Source organism: Acinonyx jubatus, chromosome C1, assembly GCF_027475565.1.
Source record: "Acinonyx jubatus isolate Ajub_Pintada_27869175 chromosome C1, VMU_Ajub_asm_v1.0, whole genome shotgun sequence".
NCBI classification, from domain to species: Eukaryota; Metazoa; Chordata; class Mammalia; order Carnivora; family Felidae; genus Acinonyx; species Acinonyx jubatus.
Window position 1 is genome coordinate 124942491 of NC_069381.1, and position 20435 is coordinate 124962925.

At 38.1% G+C, this 20435-nt stretch overlaps 2 protein-coding genes and 1 pseudogene across 17 annotated transcripts in view; 2 read left to right on the forward strand and 1 right to left on the reverse strand.

Annotated features, from left to right (window-relative positions):
* Positions 1–13924, reverse strand: part of ZRANB3 (zinc finger RANBP2-type containing 3) — a 306588-nt gene extending 292664 nt beyond the window's left edge. Inside the window, exon 1 of one of the 5 annotated variants that reach the window (XM_053214960.1) lies at positions 13720–13924. The gene's annotated coding sequence lies outside the window, so the exon portion shown is untranslated. Of the gene's footprint in view, positions 1–12975; positions 13582–13719 lie in introns of those variants that run through there. The other 4 variants (XM_027055893.2, XM_027055892.2, XM_027055891.2 and 1 more) reach the window with 4 other exon arrangements.
* LOC113598320 (uncharacterized) lies at positions 6472–6584 on the forward strand (annotated as a pseudogene).
* A 14-nt stretch (positions 13925–13938) lies between the features above and the next one.
* R3HDM1 (R3H domain containing 1) overlaps positions 13939–20435 on the forward strand; it is a 203008-nt gene continuing 196511 nt past the window's right edge. For 10 of the 12 annotated variants that reach the window (XM_027055875.2, XM_053214950.1, XM_053214952.1 and 7 more), the window contains exon 1: positions 13943–14097. The gene's annotated coding sequence lies outside the window, so the exon portion shown is untranslated. Of the gene's footprint in view, positions 14098–20435 lie in introns of all 12 variants that reach the window. The other 2 variants (XM_053214946.1, XM_053214958.1) reach the window with 2 other exon arrangements.

Genomic DNA, 20435 nt, shown 5'->3' on the forward strand with positions numbered 1-20435 from the left:
AAAAGAAGAACAAAGCCCACAGCAGAAGAAAGAAAATAATAAAGATCAGGACAGAAATAAATGAAATAGGGGCGCCTGGGTGGCGCAGTCAGTTAAGCGTCCGACTTCAGCCAGGTCACGATCTCGCGGTCCCTGAGTTCGAGCCCCGCGTCAGGCTCTGGGCTGATGGCTCAGAGCCTGGAGCCTGTTTCCGATTCTGTGTCTCCCTCTCTCTCTGCCCCTCCCCTGTTCATGCTCTGTCTCTCTCTGTCCCAAAAATAAATAAACGTAGAAAAAAAAATTTAAAAAAAAAAGAAATAAATGAAATAGAGACTAAAAGCAAAGCAAAACAAAAAGAATAGGAAAGATCAATGAAACAAGGAGCTGGCTTGTAGGAAAGATTAACAAAATTGATAAAACTTTTAGCCAGACTCCTCAAAAAACAAAAACAAAACTCAAACAGGAGAAAAATAAAATTAGAAATGAAAGAGAAGTAACATTCAACACCACAGAACCATAAAGAATTGTAAGACAATACGACAAAAAATTATATGCCAACAAAGGGGACAGCCTACAAGAAATGGATAAACTCCTAGAAACACAATCTTCCAAAACTGAATCAGGAAGAAACAGAAAAATCTGAACAGACTAATTACTAATAAGAAAATTAAATTGGTGAGGCACCTGGGTGGCTCAGTCAGTTAGGCATCTGACTTCAGTCATGATCTCACAGTTTGTGGGTTTGAGCCCTGCATCAGGCTTTGTGCTGACAGCTCAGAGCCTGGATTCTGCCACAGATTCTGTGTCTCCCTCTCTCTGTCTCTCCCCTGCTTGCATTCTGTCTCTCAATAAATAAAATACATAAGTGCTAAAAATAAATTAGTTAAAATAAAAAAAAAAAATAAAATTAAATCAGTAATCAAAAAACTCCTGACAAACCAAAGTCTAGCACCAAATGGCTTCACAGGCAAATTCGACCAAACATTTAAAGAAGAATTAATACCTATTGTTGGAGCACCTTGGTGACTCAATTGGTTGAGCGTCCAACTCTTGGTTTCAGCTCAGGTCATGATCTCACAGTTTGTGAGTTTGAGCCCTATGTCAGACATTGAGCTGGCAGTGAGGAGCCTACTTGGGATTCTCTCTCTCTCTCCCTGTCTCGCTGCCCCTCTTGTGTGCTGTCTTTCTCAAAATAAACTTTTAAAAAATAATTTAAAAAAATGTAAATACCTATTATCCTCAAACTAGTCCAAAAAATAGAAGAGGGAAAAAAAACTTACATTCTGTTAGGCCAGGATTACTCTGATACCAAAGAAACTACCAAAAAAAGAAACCTACAGGCCAACATCTCTGAACATAGGATCTTCAAGAAAATATCAGCAAACTACATTCAACAATACATTAAAAATCTTCAAGAAAATATCATCAAACTATATTCAACAATACATTAAAAAGATCATTCACCATGATCAAGTAGGATTTATTCCAAGGACACAATGGCTCAATATTAGAAAATCAATCAACATGATATGCCACAAGCAACAAAATTAAGGATAAAAATCATATGATCATCTCAGCAGATGCAAAAAAAGGATTTGGCAAAATTCAACATCTGTTCGTGATATATTTTGAAAAAAACCTCTCAAACTAGGTTTATAGGGAACACACCTAAACATAATAAATGCTATTTATGAAAAACCCAGAGCTGATACCATACTGAATGGTGAAACACTAAGCGCTTTTCCTCTAAGACCAGGAACAAGACAAGAATGTCCACTCTTGCCACTTTTAATCAACCCAGTATTGGAAATCCTAGCCATAGCAATCAGACAAGAAAAAGAAATAAAAGGTATCCAAATTGCTAATATAGTAGTTTTGACTTTTTGCAGATGCTGTGATACTATACACAGAAAACTCTAAAGATTTGACATAAAACTACTAAAAGTAATACATGAAATCAGTAAAGTTGAAGGATACAAAATTAGTAAACATACACCAGCTGCATTTCTATATACTAATAACAAAGTAGCAAAAAGAGAAAATAAATTCATTTATAGCTGCAGCAAAAAGAATACCTAGAAATAAACTTAACACAGAGGTGAAAGACTTACTCTGAAAACTATAAAATATTGATGAAGAAACTGAAGATGACAGAAACAAACGGGAAGATATTCCACAATTATGCACTGGAAGAATACTGTTAAAATGTACCCCCTGCCCAAAGCAGTCTACAGATGCAATGCAATCCCTATGAAAATACCAATAGCATTTTTCACAGAATTCCAACAAATAATCCTAAAAATTGTATGGACCCACAAAAGACCCTGAACAACCAAAGCAATCTTAAGAAAGAACAAAGTTGGAGGTATCATGGTCATATATTTCAAGATATACTACAAAGCTATAGAAATCAAAACAGTGTGGCACTGGCAGAAAGACAGACCCACAGATCAACACAACATAATAGAGAGCCCAGAAATAAACCCATGCTTACCTCGTCAACTAATCTATGACAAAGGAGGGAAGAATATACAATAAGGAAAAAACAGTCTCTTCAAGGAATGGTGCTGGGAATTCTGGACAGCTACATGCAAAAAAATGAAACCCTTTCTCACATCATCCAAAAAAACAATCAAAAACCTCAAAATGGATTAAAGACCTAAATGTGAGACATGAAACCATAAAACCCCCAGAGGAGTTTATGCCTCCTAGAGGCAGTAATTTGACTTTGGCCTTTGTAACATTTTTCTAGATACATCTCCTCAGGCAACGGGAAAAAAAGCAAAAATAAACTATTGGGACTACACCAAAATCAAAAGCTTTTGCACAGGGAAGGAAATCATCCACAAAACAAAAAGGCAACCTAGTGGGGAGCCTGGGTGGCTCAGTTGGTTAAGCGTCTGACTTTGGAGGTCATGATCTCGCAGTTCATGAGTTCAAGCCCTGCATGGGGCTCTGTGCTGACAGCTTAGAGCCTGAAGCCTACTTTGTATTCTGTGCCTTCCTCTCTCTCTCTGCCCTCCCCCACTTGCACTCTGTCTCTCTCTCTCTCTCTCTCTCTCTTAAAAATAAAAAACATTAAAAATATATATTAAATAAAAAATAAAAATCTAACAGATGACAGAACAAGATTATGTGCATAGAATTAAAATAATTTATACATAATTAGATTTGTAAGCAAATTTAGTAAGGTTGATGAATACATAATCAATATACACAGTCATTTTCCTCTACACAGGCAAAAAGAAAATAAAATTTTAAACTGATACCATTCTCAAGAGTATCAAAAACTACACATTTTAGAAACGAATCTAATAAAACTAAGTGTAAGACCTGTGAGCAGAAAAACTGTAAGAGATTTTTTAGTAAAATGAAACAACACATAAAGAAGTGATAACCCTGTTAATAGATTGGAACTGATTATAATATAAACTCTTTTGAGATGATATGACAGGTCACTGAAACAACATGAACATCAGCAAAAACAGGCCCAGTTATTAGTTCCAAAGGTGGGGGACGAACTGATGTTTTTTGGGGATGCCTATCACATAAGTGTCTTCTTTGCGTCAAGAAGTGGAACATATACTGGCTAATTTAATCCTGAAAACTATATGACAAGTACTATATTCTTCTTCACTAATGAGGAAACTATGACATTGGATAAGAAAGCCAGGATTCAAATGCAAGCTTGTATGGCTACAAAGCCTAAACAGAAGTAAATCTTCATCCAAAGAATTTACACACATTAAAAAATCATGGGGATTTTGGGTGGCTCAGTCGGTTAAGTGTCCAATTCCTGATTTTGGCCCAGGTCATGTTCTTATGGTTCATGAGATCGAGCCACGTGTTGGGCTCTGCAATGATGGTTCGGAGTCTGCTTAGGATTGTCTTTCTCTCTCTCTCTCAAAATAAATAAACATTAAAAATAAATAAATAAAACACAACCAGAAACCAAACAAATAAACCAAAAAGAACTCCAAATCCTATCTTCATGTATGCTTTTAGAAAGATGGGGTATACAATCACTGGGAAAAACATTTTGACAATTTCTTAAATAACTAAATATCCAACTGCCATCTGACTCAGCAATGGTACTCCTGGGCATTTATCCTAGAGAAATCAAAACTTCTGTCTAAAAAAAATTAAAAAATTTAAAAAAACACTATTCATGAATATTTATAGTTTTATTCACAACAGCCAAAAACTAATAAGAACTCAGACATACTTCAGTGGGTGAATGGTCAAACTGTGGTACATCCAAATCATGGAACACTACTCAGCAATAAAGAGGTGCAACTGATATACACAACAATCTGGATGAATCTCCATAGAATTATGCTGAGGTAAAAAAAAAAAAAAAAAAAAAAAAGCCAAACTTCAAAGGTTACACAGTTGTTGATTCCATTTCTATAACATTACTGCAACGTCAAAATTATAAAAATAGAGAACAGATTAGTAGTTGCCAGGGGTGAAGGTGGAAAGTGATGGATGCTATAAGGCAACATGAGGTATCCCTGTGGGATGCAATTGTTCTTTTTCTTGATATGGCAATAGCCTGGTTGTGATACATACTGTAGTTTTGTAAGCTGCTACCATTGAGGAAAACTGAGTAAGCATATGCAGGATCTTTTTGCATTATTTCTCACAACAGTAAACAAATTTACAATGATTTCAAAATACAAAGTTTAACTTTAAAAAATGGGGGAAACACTCTGGCTTAACACATACCAATGGATCTCAAAGTTTTGGATAATGAGGTCCATAAAGATAAAACTCCAAGATCATGTAGCTTGTGACAGAGGTAAAACGTATCTGGGTCGTTGCTTTCTTTTCAACACAGGAGTGTACCTCCTCAGCTTCAGAACTAAACCACAGTGAAAATATATATTTTAAACTGTCAAAACAATTACAGTTAAAAAATAAGTAATCATCTAATAAATTTTATTCCTGAATTTCATTCCTTCATGCATTCAACAAAAATATATTTGGATGTTTACATGGAGCAGACACTGCACAAGGTTCTGGATACACAGTAATAAATAGCTGTAGTTTTGAAGAAGTACTATAGGGAAAGTACGAGGTGTTAAGGGAGCATATAACAAAAACTCAGGAGGTTTGGAAGGCTTTCTAAAAGATACATACATCAAAGCTGAGACATAAAGAATACACAATAACCACACAAGAAACACACCCAAAGGCCCTGATTTGGAAACAAAAGGAAGAGAGCAGGTAGGAATTCTCAGACTTCATCTTACTGGACCTACCCATAAATCATTCCCTCCTCATTAAATCATGTTTTTCACTTAGACTCTAGAATACCACACCTCATGGTTTCTATCTTATCTCAGTTTTCACTCTTGCTCAGCCTAAATCGTACTGGTTCTTTCTCCTTTCCCTGCCCATATAAGGTTTGAAAGTACCAGGGCTCATTTCTTAGTAATGCTTGCTCTATCGTTTAGAGATACCATTAGTATATCAGTTTTAAATATTACCTCTATTCCAATGACTCCCACATTGATACATATATTTTTTAATGTTTATTTATTTTGGAGAGAGAGACAGAGAGAGACAGACTGCAGGCGGGGGAGGGGCAGAGAGAGAGAGGGAAACAAAATCTGAAGCAGGCTCAAGGCTCTGAGCTGTCAGCAGAGCAGAATCCGGGGCTGTAACTCCCGAACTTCAAGATCATGATCTGAGTTGAAGCCAGAAGTTTAACGAATTGAGCCACCCAGGTGTACCTGACTCCCACATTTATACACGGAGATCAGACCTCTCCTGAACTTCAGACTCCTGTTACCTAACCAAACATCTCTACATAGCAAGTCTAATGGGTATCTCAAACTTAACACTACTAAAGCTGAACTCTAGATCTTTTTCTCAAACCCTATTCCATCCTCCATCTTCCCCATCCAATCTTTCCATTTGTTCATACCAATTCCTTGACTCCTCTCAGTGTCTCATCCTGCATATCCAATCAATCCATCAACAACCCCTGCTAGATTCAAAATATACCCAGAATCCCACCATTCATTTCCTACCACCTCCAAATCTGCTCACGTGATCTGAGCCACTTTATTTCTAGCCTGAATTCCTGCAAGAATCTGATATCCCAACTTCCACCTCCTCCCCTACATTCTCCTCGCAATGGAGCAGTAAGATACTTTGAAAAATTAAGTCTGATCATAACATTCCTCAGAATTGCTCAGTGGTTCCCAGTTTTACTCAGATAAAAGTTCTATTAATGAAGAAATAGCCCTTCTACGATATGCTCCTACTCCTATTACCATTCCACCTTACTTTCTCTTCTCTGTCACAGTGATATCTTTACATGTTTCTGCTTTGGACTCTGCACTAGCTGGTCCATCTGCTTATACCACGCTCCATCAATTACATACATGGCTACTTTTCTTGATTCCTTCAAGGGTCTTTTCTGAAATGTCAATTTTTCAATGTAAACTTGACTTGCCTACCTTATGTAAAATTTCAACTTTCATGCTAGCTTCAGCAGCACATATACTAAAATTGGAATGATACAGAGAAGATTAGCATGGCCTCTGCATCTGCACAAGGACGACACGCAAATTCAAGAAGTGTTACATATTTTTGAAAGAAGGAATTTTAGGGGCGCCTGGGTGGCTCAGTCGGTTAAGCGTCTGGCTTCTGCTCAGGTCATGATCTCACGGTCCGTGAGTTCGAGCCCCGCGTCGGGCTCTGTGCTGACAGCTTGGAGCCTGGAGCCTGCTCCGGATTCTGTGTCTCCCTCTCTCTCTGACCCTCCCCCGTTCATGCTCTGTCTCTCTCTGTCTCAAAAATAAATAAACATTAAAAAAAAAAAGAAAAAAGAAAGAAGGAATTTTATAATTGTGGCAAAATGTTAACAATATGTGATTCTGGGTCTTGGCACTATTCTTGTGACTTTTAGTATGTCTTACATTATTTCAGAATACAAGTTTAAATTTTTAAAAACAAGAAACAAACAAGAATTACAACTCCCTATTATCTTTTCTGTACCTTACATTTTCTTTCTTGACAGCACTTATCATCTTGTAAAACACTGTATGATTTAGTTACCTGCTAAAGTTTTTGCTTATTGTCCGTCTTTCTACACTAGGTTATAAGCTCCATAACGACAGAGATTCTTGTCTGTTTTGTTTCCTGGTGTATTCCGTGCACCTTGAGCAGTCAGTACCTGGAACTAAGCACTCATCATTTATTCTATTAAAGTTTCAAAGGAAGCGGGGCCATGATTAGAGAGACTAAGAGGTTGAATAGTTCCTAGAGATGAGAAAGTATAAAGTGGGTCTGTAGGAGTGCATGGCTGAACTAGTGTGGAAATAAAATTCACAGAAGACACAGCATTCCAGGAACTAGAAACTAGCATGTTGTATCAGTTGGGCTATAGATTTAAACATAGAAGTCACCCTGTGGTGCGTGGGTGGCTCAGTCAGTTAAGCTTCCGACTTCAGCTCAGGTAATGATCTCGTGGTTCGTGGGTTCGAGCCCTGCATCAGGTTCTAAGCTGACAGCTGAGCCTGGAGCCTGCTTCAGATTCTGTGTCTCCCTCTATCTGCCCCTTCCCCTGCTCAAGACCTGTCTCTCTCTCTCTCTCTCTCTCTCTCAAAAATAAATAAACATTAAAAAATTTTAAACAATTAAATAAATAAATAAAGATAGAAGTCACTCAAAGAAGAAAGACAGTAAGCCAAATTCAAGTCACAGTAGGGACACTGGGGACATAGTTTGCAGAGTGATTAAGATTAGAGGGGAGTTGTTTAATGAATACAGATTAGGGCTCCCTGTTAGGATATTAGGGTATTAGAACACCTGAGAAAGTTCTAAGATAGAAAGGATGCCTACATACAGAAAATTCTGCCTCATACAGAGTATCAATCAAACCTTCTGTTCAATTTAATATCAAATTCAGTTAAAGTAGGTAACTAAATTTCAAAAATTCATCCTAGGCAAAAATTATCAGTGGAAATGGTTCCAAGAACTACAGCAATTTGGCTACATACGTGTAGCTAAAAAATAAGATGATTGGGGGACGCCTGGGTGGCTCAGTTGGTTAAGCGGCTGACTTCGGCTCAGGTCATGATCTCACGGTCCGTGAGTTCGAGCCCCGCGTCAGGCTCTGTGCTGACAGCTCAGAGCCTGGAGCCTGTTTCAGATTCTGTGTCTCCCTCTCTCTGACCCTCCCCCGTTCATGCTCTGTCTCTCTCTGTCTCAAAAATAAATAAACGTTTAAAAAAAAAAAATCAAAAAAAAAAAGATGATTGGGAAAAGTGGCAAAGAAATAATAACAGGCCAGATCAGGGAGGTTCTCAAATGCCATGCTAAAAAAAAGTCTGGATTTTATTCTGTAAGAAACTGAGGGCCTTTCCTAGAGTTTAATCAGGCAATTAGTTTACAAAGATTACCTTGTCAAATTTGGAAGACTAGATGTGGGGGCAGGGAAAACCTTTAGAAGCAAGCCTACCACAAATAGCCCAGGTAATAAAATTTATAATTTCTTGGCTTCAGACTCCTGTATTTAATTACTTACCTGACATTTTGGACATCTGATAGACATTTCTAACCTAACTGTCCAAAACCAAAGTCGTATTTCTCCGCCAAACTTGTGTGTTCCCTACCTAATCTCTCAGTAGTAGTACAACCGTGCAAGTTAACTCAAATCAGCAACTTGGGTTCACTCTTGATTTCTCCCTCTCCTTTAGTCACCAAATTAAATCCATTTATAATTAATTATTCCTAAGGCATATCTCAAATGCATTCAATTCTTTCCAGTTGCAATGCCATCCCAAACTATCACTGCTCCACTGGAATACTGCACTAGCTCCCAAATGGACTCTCCCACATTTTCCTTAATATCAGTTGGTTTCCTTAAAGCACTTGCTATAATTAGCAACTCTTTTTATCTATTTACTTGAATTTTGTCTTTCCCTCTTACTGAAATGCCTTCATAAAGTCAAGAACTATAAACTGTCTTATTTATCATTTTACTTCAGCACTCTAGTATCAGCCAGGTCAATAAACAACAATATTTATAAAACTAACACATATTTACTATAAGCCAGGCACTATTTTATATACTTTACATTTATTAAGTCATTTAAACCTCACAATAATCTGTGGTGTAGGTATTGTATTATCTCAATTTTATAGATTAAAAAAAAAAAATTAAGGCACAGATTGTCAACTAATCTGCACAAGGTCATCCAACAAGTACCTGGCCAAACCCAGAATCAAACCAAGGGAGCCTGGAGCCCATCCTCTTGACTATTAACCAGCACTTCTCTTATCAGATGTTCAATAGATATTTCTTGACTAAATAAACAAATGAGAGGACAATGAGAAGAACAGGTTTAGGGCACATGTTGAATTCGAAGGACTTGGAAAAGGCTATGAGGTACAGTGGGATGTTGTAATTACCATACAGAAGTCATCAGATTCTACTGGAAACCACCTATAAAATGCAAGCCTCTTAAAAAAAAAAAAGTGATTATAGGGGCACCTGGGTGGCACAGTCAGTAAAACATTCGACTTCAGCTCAGGTCATGATCTCACAGTTCATGAGTTCCAGCCCCACACCAGGCTCTCTGCTGTCAGTGCAGAGTCTGCTTCAGATACTGTCTCCCTCTCTCTCTGCCCCTCCCCCACTTGTCTCTCTCAAAATAAATAAGCTTAATTATATATTTTTTAAAAATTGGACATGCTTTCAAACTGTAAGCTTTTATACCCAAATCTGTAATAAAAACATGTTCTGACAAAGCACTGAGAGCCCCATTAAGCCTTGATTGTATCTATCAAAATTTCTGTATTAATATAAAATGAAATATTTGTCTTTAAGTAGCAGTCCGTATCTATATGAATATCACACATGTATTTTACTCAAATATAAAATTGCAGAGATGGACTTTAAATTTGACAAAATGATACCAAAATCTATCTTAAAAAAAAAATAAACAGGGGCACCTGGGTGGTTCAGTCAGTTAAGCAACTGACTCTTGATTTTGTCTCAGGTCATGATCTCACAGGTTTTAAGTTCGAGCCCCACGTCAGGCTCTATGCTGACAGCACAGAGCCTGCTTGGGTTCTCTCTCTCTCTCTCTCTCTCTCTCTCTCTCTCTCTCTCTCTCAAAATAAATAAACATTAAAAAAAAACAGAAAATGTGAGAATAGCAAGAATATATCTAAAGAAGAAGAATAGAAGCACACTTTACCTACTTAATAACAAAACATATTCTAAAGTTACAGAAATTAAGATAATGGGTATGGTACAGGTCAAAGACAGAACAATGAAAACGAACAGGGTCCAAACAAAATCAAGTATATATAAATTGTAAAATTAAATGTAAGAACAAATTTTAAATTATGTATAAATATTATTTTTTATTATCTAATTTCTAAGCATCACAAATGCTTTCCTATGCATCACAAACTAGAAACTATAATGGAAAAAAGATATTTTTCAAGAGTAAAATAATTAAAACTATGTCATGGAAAAACAGCATTAGAAGTTAAAAAGACAAATCTAAAAATGGGAGTCAAGGGTTTGCAAAATATATGACAAAGAGTTAAAAACCTAAGTAGTAATTTCTTTAAAATTAAGAGACTAAGGGTGCCTGGGTGGCTCAATTGGTTAAATGTCCAACTCTTGGTTTCAGTTCAGGTCACAATCTCAGGGTTCGTAGGTTCAAGCCCCACATTGGGCTCTGCACTGACAGCATGGAGCCTGCTTGGAATATTCTCTCTCTCGGGTAGAGCATTTGACTGGAATATTCTCTCTCTCTCTGCCCTCTCCCCTGCTCACGGGTACTCTCTCTCTCTCTCTCTCTCTCTCAAAACAAACAAACAAAAAAACTATTAAGAGACTATGATAACAACAGGCTATTCATGAGATTAAACAACGAACAATAAAAGATGCTCAATATCAACTGAATTCAATTACAAACAAAGCAATGAAGAACCACTTTTTGAAATCAGATGGGATAGACTACAAGATGGCAACTGGGTGCTTTCAAACACAGTAAGAAAGAGAATGGGCACATTTCTGAAGAGCAATTTAGGAATTATGGAGTATTTGTGGTTAAATAACCTACTTCTAAAAAGTTAGATTTACAGGATAATCAGGCAAGCATATAAAGATGTTGCTCACAACAGGATTCCTTTTAAAAGTTAATAATTGACCCAGCAATCCCACTTCTGGGCATATATCCAAAAGAAATGAAAACAGTATCTTGAAGAGATATGTGCACACCCATGTCCAAAGGCAGAAGCAACCTAAATGTTTATTGGCAGATGAATGGATAAACAAAATGCAGTATATACATACATATGGGAATATTATTCGACCACGAAAAAGGAAATCCTGTCCTATGCTACAACATGGATGAACCTTGAGGACGCGATGTATAAGTCAAATAAGGCAAAGGACAAATACTGTGTGATTTCACTTTTAAGAGGTATCTAAAGTAGCCAAATGCTTAGAAACAAAGTAGAATGGTGAGTGCCAAGGGCTGTGGGAGGAGGAAAAGGGAGTTGTTGGTACAAAAAGTACAGTTTCAGTTTTGCAAGATGAAAAAGTTCCAGGTATCTATTAAATAACAAGGTGCATATACTTAACACTACTTAAAAACAGTTAAGGTGATAAGTTTTAGGTTTTTTACCACAATCAAAGTTAATAAAAAATAATGTAAATATCCATCAGGTAGGACTTGGTTATGTTAGAGACACACAATTTAATACTAGATAGCAATAAAAATGATAATATTAATATATATCTAGTCATCCACAGCCTACTGTTGAACTAAAAAAAAAAGTTTACAAGAAAGCAAGGTACTGTGAGAACATGCAAGCAAATGTCTGCACTTACAATAGAGAGATATGTAAAGATAGTCACCAAAATTTTACGGTGGTATCTCTGGATAATAGTATCAGAGATGACCTTCTTTTCAATATTTGCCTGTCTTTTTAAATACAATGAGCACATATTACGTACTTAACAAAGGATACTTGAAAAAAAAGAAGTGATTGCCACCACTGGTTTCAGAATTCTAGAATGGAATTCTACATTTCTCACCCCCTATGTGTCTACAGCACATCTTGGGGAATCAATAAGTACTTGAGAAACAGGATTAGTGATTAAGAGATCAGGAATGAGACAGACTTGGATACAAATCTCAGCTCCAAAGTTAACTGATCAAGGCCTTAAAGTCTTAAAGAATGTCATTCAACACCAATTTCTTCAAATATAAACGTCATATAACAATACCTGCAGGAAAAACTTAAAGCACTTAATATCATTCCTGGCTAAGGAAACACCCAATAAAATGGCCATAATTACTAGTTCTTAACTTGATTTATACTGGAAAAACTCATCACAAAACGAAAAAACGAAACTGAGCATCTATAGAAGCCTATACTGAAAATCTCAACTGCATTAAAAAACAAGAGCTCTATATTATGCACCTGAAAGTAATACTGTGTGTTAACTCAAATTAAGATTAAACTAAACCAAAAAAACAAGAGATCATGCTCTGTTGGACCCACAACACTGATGCTTAACTCAAAAAAAAAAAAAAAGAATGTAATTGACCATTTTTGAGTATCAATCCTGTGCCCTTCTGTAGTTATCTCCTTCCAACCAGCGTTTAGAAGTGTGTTTGTAAAAGTGGGAGTTGTTAGCTCAGAACTTCTGAGCCCGTCGTCAGTCAAAAGGAAGACCTGAAGCCATGCTTCATGCATGCAAAGCGGCTAAAAACCTTAGAGGCACCCTCCACAAACACATGTGTGCAATCTAATAGTGAGCAATCAAAAGATAAGCAAATTGGGACTCTGGGATTGAAGATTAGGGGAGCATTATGGCATTATGAACCTCGGAACTACCGCCATCCCATATTACCCACTCTTTCCTAAAATACAATTACATGTCGTTCAACTTCCTATCTCCCTAGCAAAGCTACCGACTTGCCCGCCACGCCACTCCGAAAGCCACACCTGGTGTATTCGCTGCAGAATCTCCAACTCCCGCCACAGGTTTGGCTCGCGTCCGCCCCAAAGCGGAAGTGACTTCAAAGGGCCAAACTGAAAGTAAGAAAGTTAAAATACTAGGAATCTAAAAGCCCTACGGTATTCTGAGAAAACTCTTCTCTGACTACCGTTTTCTGCCTTCCCTCTTCTGTTAGGGTGGCGAAAAGGATTCGCCACAGACTTGAAACTGGTTCCCCGCCCCAAACTCCAAATCTTTTACATTTTATTCCCTCTCATTGGCCAACAAGATGCCATTCGTACCTCCCAGGAACTACAATTCCCGTCAGGCCCCAGGAGAAGTAAAAGTAGGAGAGGACAGAGGTGGGGGCAAAGCGCATTGGGAAGTGTAGTCGACTGCAGACCGAACACAGCAGTAACCCCGCCTTCTCCCACTGAAGCTGGAGAAACCAGGTGTTCAACTTAAAACCCGTTACCGCTAAAGGGAGGAGCCAAGCCCTTAAACAGTTTTCCTCACTTCCCTCCACATGGAGGATGATAATGTTTATTTATTCCTATAAAGCTCTATAAATATTCCTTGAAGAAATACGGTTGTCCTTCCAATATCTTCAGGTCAGTAAAACTCCCAGAACTCCTCCACCTCAGCCTCCCAACTCGTGGGAAAAGGTGGCTTTTTTTACAAGTGGGCAAAATGGCTGTCCTCTTAGTTTTACCATTGGTTGTCCTTTGCGTCCTTCAAGGGCGGTTACTTACCACTGATTGGTTCTTTTTCCCTTGAGGGTGGAGGAAGACTTGGCACGGCTCTCCCGCGGCCCGGGAGGAGATAAAGGGGTGGAGAGAAGGCAGTTTTTTCAGGCCTGATTGGATGATCCTCATGTCACTCGGAGGATGTATAACCTATGATTTGTCGGCTGCTCCTCAAAGAGAACGAAGAGGCGGGGCTAGTGCGTGGTGGGAAGGGGCGGGATTCTGCCAGCCGCGGCTGCCGCTGGAGCCGGTGTCCGGGCTGGTGATGGGGTTAATTCCCTTTCGTAAGACTCTTACTTGCACCCACCCAGCCCCGCCGTCGCCCCGCCGCGCCGCGCTCCAACCGCCTCCTCCTCCTCCTCCTCCTCCTCCTCAGTAACGCGGGTAAGAGATGCCCTCCCCTCCCCCCTCCAGCTCCCCGGGAATAACGCGCCTCGCTCCCCTCCCCCGCCCGCCAACCGGTAGCTCTAACGGAGAAGGAGGCAGGCAGGGGAGAGATGTGTGTGAGAAGGTGGCCTTCCCCGCCGAGCCATCGCTTTTCCAGCTAGGGCCCCGCCGAGGTGCTGCTGCTGCCAGCCCGCCGGGAGGTCGGGTTCCGAGGGAGCTCGGCTCGCCTGGCCCGCCGCTGCGGCTGCAGCTGCATCCACTACCTTGTGCCCACCGCCCCCACCCGGGGGCCATGTGAAAAGCAAACCCCTCGAGGCCTAGCGGAGGAGGCAGGGGAAAGGTTCCTGAGTCCCTGCCATGGCTGCTGCTTGCTGCCCTTGCAGCCCCAGGGACTCAGGAACCAGCCACAGCAGGCCTGTCAGGAGCGGGTGCCGTGCGTGGTTCTGCTCTCTCGGGTGACTGGCGCCGGTGCCTCCGGCTCCCCGGCCCACACCACGCCTCGGCCCCCGGCCTCGCACTGGGAGAATTTTTAGAAAGAAAATCAGGCGTTCCGACCAGTTGGTGAAAAATGTAGGCACATCTTGCCTGTGGCACCAGAAAAAGCACAATGGGAATATTGAAAAGAAAGTTGAATGACTGTCAGTGCCACGGACCCCGGGGGTCGGATTTACACACATTATGGTTGAGCCCAAGGCTCAAACCTGTGTTTTTGAAGTTTTTTGTTCTCTTTTTTTGTTACTAGGTGCAGAGGAGAGTGCCTCTGCTTTTTGAGCTTGCTTTTATGTGGGAACAAATTGTTGTGGCTGTCTTGTCCCGTGTGTAATTGTCCTGGGATAGCAAGAAAGTTAAGTAAAAGGTGAAGAGGTGCTTGCTCAAGTAGTCTTAGTAAACAGCAGATGATTTTTCTGGTAAGATTTTCCAGGAAATATGTGCATGTAGATTTAAACCTCCATGGTTTTAGTTTACCTAGTTGTAATTCTGAAGAAACCATTTGCTTTTGGCTTAGATGTCATTGATAACAAAAACTTTTTGAGTAATGAAAAGGTGGTTAAAGTCTAACTAGAAGCTAACCTGTTTGTAATATTGGAAAGAGTAAGGTCTATGTAATGTTTAATATGGTTGAATACCAGTGTAACTGGAGTAATTGAACACATTGTAATAAAATTTGGTATATTGCACTATTTTTGAGAGCAAATGTTTCTTCCTCACATACTGATTAGGTGCTCATCTTTTCACACCTTTTTTGTTGTTGTTGGGTGGTTTTGTTGTTGTTGTTGTTGTTGTTGTTTTTTGCTTGGGTGAATATGTCCTTAAATAATGGATTCTGTAATTTGTAGCAGACCTGCCTGTGTCAAGGATAACATTTTAGGCACACTTCTGAGTAAACTTGGTTCTGAAGAATGATCAGAGTTTCGACAGACCATGTCTTTTGGGTCTAGGGACACCCTGCTGGCTTAATGATCTTACCTGTTCCATAACTAAATCGCTTGCATACAGAATTACATAGATCCATAGATTCAGGATATGCTAAAAAAAAAAAAAATATATATATATATATATGAGAACACGTAACCCTGAAAGGTAAGTTCCCTCCGTTCCCCCACAAAGTACCCATTGCTTAACTTAGTCTTTTCTAAAACTTGTTGGTTAATTGATAAATTATAGAATTGATGCTTTCGGGTTTCATATACTTCATGTACAGAAAGAACTGATGAAAATATGGGAGGCTTGTGCATTCTCTGATTAGTGTGGGATCCTTTTGTGAGTTTCAGTTCAATCTCCTCATCTATATAATTGGGATGATAGCACTTAACTCTTGGAGTTGCCAGGATTAGAGATGAGTATATAAAGGCCCTACCATTGATTGTGTTTAACACATAGTATGTATTATTAAATATTAACATATTTTCATGCTTAAAAGAATGAGTTTGTTATTTACACGCACAAGATGTTGCAGCCTGAAAACTTGCTCTGTGAGGCAGAGGAGCACTATGGGAGTTTTCATTTATGTAGGGGCTTAAATTGGTAAAGTTTGCAGCTAGCCGTTTTTAAATTAAAAGGTATGTGGGAAATTGGTTACCAGATACCGAAGAGTTGTTTATTTTATAGAAGGTTTTTACTTATGCGTTAAAATCCACATGTTTGTGGAATATATTTCAAGTGAATTATTTTGGGGAGAAAGTATGTGGTAAATTGTTGTAGTGATAAATTCTCCTAGTATCTTTTAAATTTTAGTTAGTTGATACATGTTTCAAGGTCTGGTTTATATACCTGATATCCATATTCAGTGTGCTATCAGGCTGCTGACAAGCAACTCTTGCAGAGTTAAGATTAAGTAAGTCATTTGAATTCATTCAGTCACAGGCGGACTACAGTTTTGTTGTTGTTTTTAATTCTCAATATTTATCCATACTTGGGTTTTTCTTTTCTGTGAAATAATATACCAGACACATTGTTCTTTAGCTTTTCAGGCACTTTTGAAAATGTATTGGTCTTCATACATACTAGTGTCTTTGCAGTTTGTACCTGTAGACAGATTTGAGTTTAGCATGAAAAGTTGTATTATGAAGTCTTCGGACACTAATGCCTGGCCAGAGTTCAAGGCAGCCATACCTTATGCTGAATAGTGAACGAACACAGTATGATTGGATGCTCCTTTGGGGAGTCTTATGGCAGCAGCAGAATATTTTACAAAATTGAAAAAACTTTTCCTTAAATTGTGCAGAAGAAATGCACTTCCATGCCTTGCCAACTAATAAAAGATTTTCTGGTACTGGCACTTTAGAATACCCAATTATACCCATTTGAGTTAATGTTAAGTTTTAATTCTTCAGAAATAGAGAAGAGCTAAGAGTTGATAATACTTTTATTTTCTCCATTCTTGAAAATGTTACAATAATGAGTTGATGAGTTTGTAATGTATCATTGCTATTTGAATTAGAAAATTTCACTGTTAACACTTGATGATCTATTGCAAATACTCTTTGACAGTTCCTGTGTCTAAAAGGTGTGGTTACAAAAGGCAATGAACTTTTCAAATGGCTATTGTAGTTCCAAACCACAGAATCAGTACTCTGTATTCACACACGTATACAATGATGATAAGTTATTATTTGTAACTGAACTAAACTGGGATAGATAAAGGAGCATGTCAGTTTTTCTCAGTATAATAGTTATTTTTTCCAAAGTAAAATAATCTTGCATTTAATCCTTGTGAAATCTCATGTTTACTAGTAATACAGACGTGCGAAGAATCAAATCATAAAATCAAACAAACTTTATTAAGTTAACTTTGCTTCTCAAATAAGTATATGTTATATAATTAAGCAAATTTGTTTATACCTGATAAGATGTAAGAATGGAAGCATAATTCAATTCAATTAGTTGTTGGGTGATGGTTGAAATAAGAGATGAGTTGTTCAATCCTAACTGAAAGCTAGTTCTTTACCTTATTTTCCAACAGTTTGTTTTTTTCCCAGATTTTATCCTTGAATATTTTGCCTATACTTACATCTTAGTCTCTACACATGCCTATTAATTTTTTATTCCCATGAGTTTTGAAAGCCTATACTTTATGAACTTTTCTGTTTGTTTGCCTTCTTAAAGATTTCTTTTGTAAGCTCACTTCTCTAAGCAAATCATGAAGTTTTTGTGCCTTATTTCATAAGTATTAAAGCTTATGTTTAAATTATTGTTTTTATACCCTACTTGACTAGTGTTTTCATCTACAGCTCCCTGAAAGTACTTTCTCTACAAAAGAAATTAAGTATGCAAAATAAATTACATTACATTTGTTTTTATTCTATTTTTTTTGTTAAGTTTATTTTGAGAGAGAGAGCATGCACGCTCACACAAGGGAGCATGAGTGGGGGAGGGGCAGGGAGAAGGGGAGAGAAACCCAAGCAGTCTCCCTGTCGGCCTGGAGCCCTCGAGGGGCTTCATCTCACAAACCATGAAATCATGACCTGAACCGAAACCAAGAGTTGAACACTTGACTGACTGAGCCACTCAGGCGCTGCTATTTGTTTTTATTCTTGACCTTTCTTCTTGAAAGGCAATAATTTGATATTGCCTTGCCTTAGAGTTTAAAGTACTATAAATTGACTTCTCCCAGGTTTAGTTTGATCAATGACAGATAAAAATTAATTTTGTGGGCTAGTTGTATAATTAGCTTCACTAACAGGTCTTCTGCGTGAAAGAAATTCCATAACTGGTATAAGATACCACCTTATAGTCTGAGTTAGAGGTTTAACTGTAGATTTACCTTGATGCTTTGTTTCTTAATAGAGAGAGAAGCTATGGAATTTAATTTAAAAAAAAAAAAAAAAGGTTTGGGGCACCTGGGTGGCTCAGTCGGTTGGGCATCCAACTTCAACTCAGGTCATGATCTCGCAGTCCGTGAGTTCGAGCCCCGCGTCAGGCTCTGTGCTGACCACTCAGAGCCTGGAGCCTGTTTCAGATTCTGTGTCTCCCTCTCTCTCTGCCCCTCCCCTGCTCATGCTCTGTCTCTCTCTGTCTCAATAATAAATAAACGTTAAAAAAAAAAGGTTTAATGTGGGGAAAAAACTGTAAATGTTTGCAAAGCAATGACTTAAATGAACAAAAGGCCCTCATTTTTAAGGTGCTTTTGGGGAAATTTCTCATTACAGAATTGCTATGTTTAAAAATACGTTAGTATCTTTTTACTGGAACCAACCCAAATGCCCTTCATTGAGTGAATGGTTAAACAAACTGCTACGTGCATACCATAGAATACTACGCAGCAGTAAAAAGAAAGAAACATTGATAAAGCAACCTAGGTGGATCTTAAAGTAATTACACCAAGTGAATAAAACAATGTTTTTAATAATTAATTTTATTTTGGAGAAAGAGCACAGACGGGAGGAGCAGAGAGAGACAGGGACAGAGAGGATCAGAAGCGGGCTCTGCGCTGACATCCTTGAACCCAACGTGGGTCTCAAACTCACCAAATATGAGACCATGACCTAAGCCAAAGTCCCATGTTCAAATGACAAAGCCACCCAGGCACCCCATGAATAAAAGTTTTAAAATAGAGCAACCATGTGGTCCCATTTACATACTCAAAATGGCAGATTATAGAGATGGAGCACAGATTAGTGGTTGCCAGGCATTAAGAGATGGGGTTTGAGGGAGCAGAATGGTTGTGATTATAAAGGGGTAGCATGAAGAATCTTTGAAGTAATGGAACAGTTCTGTATGTTGATTGTATGGTGGTTACCTAAATCTACATGTGATAAAATTGCATAGAAACACAGAACAAATGAGTGCATGCAAAACTGGCAAAATCTGAATAAGGTTGTATATCAATATCTATCTTTGGTTTTGATGTTGAACTGTACTTATATAACATTATCATCGAGGGAAACTGAAGAGTACATGGGAGCTTTCTGTACTATTTTTTGCAACTCCCTGTGAATGTACTATTATTTAAAAAGTACAAAGTCAAGCACAAAAAAAACCCATTCTTTATGTATATGTTCCTGTATAATATTGAAAAAAGTATATTTTTAAGCAAATACCCTCTGCAAAATGCCATTCATACATTTTATATTGTTGATTTGTGTTGGTTTTACTAAGTCATGTTCACATGCATTGGAGCACAATAGAAATACTGATAGTCAAATATCTCCAAGATGCAGTTTCCGTTTTCATTATATTTGCCTTGTTTTCCCTAAATGCCAGTTCTTTCTTCATCATCCTTTTATAAAGGCTTGCTGCCCTTTCACTTTCCAAGTCTTCATAGAAATTAAAGAATCTGACATTAGTTATCTATATTGTTCATTTCCAGTTGCTAAAAGGATTTTGTCAAGAGGCTATATATTCATTATTTAACCAGATACTTACATTTTAAGCATATTGAATATCTGTAAGACAAATAAAAGAATTTATCTTGTAAAGATATATAGAACCAGCAAATGAGGAATCACTTGGGGAAAGAAGGTGATGTAAGTGCTTGTTAAGTAACACTGTAGTTACTGTATGACCCTCCACTTTTTAATGCGAAAGTACTAAATGTTTTAATGCAAAAGTACTAAATGTTTTAAAGCAGTGTGAGGAGGTCAGAAGTAAAAGTATAGACCACCAACTTGGGGAGGATACACTTTTTGTGATATGGATGATGACCTTGATCCATTTGGAGTTATTTTTTGGTTATGGTGTGAGATAGGGGGTTCAAATTCATTTTATCTGTGGATATCATTTTTATCTTCACACCATTTGTTGAAAACACTGTTCTTTCCCAGTTAAATTGTCTTGGCTCCTTTCTTGACTATAAATGTGCAAGGTTATTTCTCAATTCTAAATTCTACCACATT